Source organism: Vigna radiata, chromosome 10, assembly GCF_000741045.1.
Source record: "Vigna radiata var. radiata cultivar VC1973A chromosome 10, Vradiata_ver6, whole genome shotgun sequence".
NCBI lineage: Eukaryota > Viridiplantae > Streptophyta > Magnoliopsida > Fabales > Fabaceae > Vigna > Vigna radiata.
Window position 1 is genome coordinate 20,951,892 of NC_028360.1, and position 2,651 is coordinate 20,954,542.

Here is a 2,651-nt window from a genome sequence, read left to right on the forward strand (position 1 = left end):
GGTGATCATATCGTGCGTTATCTTATAATGGGTGATTTTATCGTGGGTGATCATATAGTAAGGAATTTTATTGTGGATGATTTTATTGCGGGTAACCTTATCGTGAGTGATCTTATAGTGAGTTATTTTATCGTTGGTGATCTTTTCATAGGTGATTTTATCGTGGGTAATCTTATCGTGGGTGATCTTATAATGGGTGATTTATTGTGCGTTATCTTATAATGGGGTATTTATTGTAGTGATCTCATAGTGAGTGATTTTATTGTGGGTGATCTTATCGTGAGTTATCTTAGAATGGATGATTTTATCGTGGGTGATCATATAGTAGGGGATTTTATCGTGAGTGATCTTATAATGGGTAATCTTATCGTGGGTGATCTTATAGTGGGTGATTTTATCGTGGGTAATATTATGTTGGGTGATCATATATTGGGTTATTATATCGTGGGTAATCTTATCGTGCGTGATCTTATAGTGGGTAATTTTATCGTGGGTTATCTTATAATGGGTGATTTTATCTTGGGTGATCTTCTCGTGGGTGATTTTATCGTGGGTTAACTTATCGTGGGTGATGTTATCGCGGGTGATGTTATAGTGGGTGATTTTATCGTGGGTAATCTTATCATGGGTGATCTTATGGTGGGTGATTTTATCATGGGTGATCTTATCGTGTGTTATCTTATAATTGGTGATTTTATCGTGGGTGATGATATAGAGGGTTATTTTATCGTGGTTGAACTTATTGTAGGTTATATTTTTATAGGTAGATCACCCACGATAAAATCACCGAATATAAGATCACCTACGATAAAATCACCAACTATAAGATTACCCACGATAAAATCACTTATTGTAAGATCACCCAATATAAGATTACCCACAATAAGATTATGCACAATAAAATCACCCACGATAAGTTCACCCACGATAAAATCACCCTCGATAAGATGACACACGATAAAATCACCCACGCTAAGATGACCCACAATAAGATTACCCACAATAAAAATCACTCACGATAACTTCAACCACGATAAAATCACCCACTATAAGATCACCAACAATAAGATGACCCACTATAAAATCACCCTCAACAAGATCACTCATGATAAGATTACCCACATTAAAATTAGCCACAATAAAATCACCCACGATAAGAGATCACTCGCGATAAGATTATCCACATTAAAATTACCCACAATAAAATCACCCACGATAAGTTCACCCACGATAAAATCACTCAGTATAAGATCACCCACGATAAGATGACCCACTATAAGATGACCCACGATAAGATGACCCACGATAAAATCAACCACGATAAGATCACCCAGGATAAAATCATCCACAATAAGATCACCCATCATAATATTACCCACGATAAAATCACCCACTATAAAATCACCAACAATAAAATTACCCACGATAAAATCACCCACTATAAGATCACCGACGATAAAATCACCCACTATAAGATCACCCGCGATAAGATTACCCACAATAATATTACCCACAAAAAAACCACCCACGATAACTTCACACACGATAAAATCACCCGCTATTAGATCACCTACGATAACCCACGATAAAATCACCCACGATAAAATCACCCACTATAAGATCACCACGATAAAATCACCCATTATAGTATCACCTATGACAAATGACCCACTATAAGATCACCCTCGATAAGTTTACTCACGATAAAATCACCCACTATAAGATCACCCACGATAAAATCACGCACTATAAGATCACTCACGATAAGATTACCCACAATAAGATTACGCATAATAAAATCACCCATCATAAGTTCACCCAGAATAAAATCACCAAGTATAATATAAACTACGATAAGATTACCCACAATATCCACGAGAAAATCACCCTCCATAACATCACCCACGATAAAATCACCCATGATAACATGACCCACAATAAGATTACCCACAATAAAAATCACCCACGATAAGTTCAACAACGATAAAATCACTCACTATAAGATCACCAACGATACGATGACCCAAGATAAAATCACCCTCAACATGATCACCCACGATAAAATCACTCACGATAACATCACCCACGATAACATCACCCATGATAAGATCACCCATGATAAGATTGTACACAATAAAATTACCCACAATAAAATCAGCCACGATAAGTTCACCGACGATAGAATCACCTACCATAAGATCACCCACGATAAGATTACCCACGATAAAATCACTCATTATAAGATCACCCACGATTTAATAACCCATTATAAGTCCAACCACGATAATATCACGCACTATAAGATCACCCACGATAAGATCACCGACGATAAAATCACCCACTATAAGATCACCCACGTTAAGATTACCCCCGATAAAATCACCCACTATAACATCACCCATGATAAGATTACCCACAATAAGATTATCCACAATAAAATCACCTACAATAAGTTCACCCACGACAAAATCACCCACTATAACATCACCCATGATAAAATATCCCACTATAAGATAACCCACTATAAGGTAACCCACGATAAGATTACCCACGATAAAATCACCCACTATAAGATCACCCACAATAAGATTACCCTTGATAAAATCACCCACTATAAGATCACCCATGATAAGATTAGCCACAATAAGTTT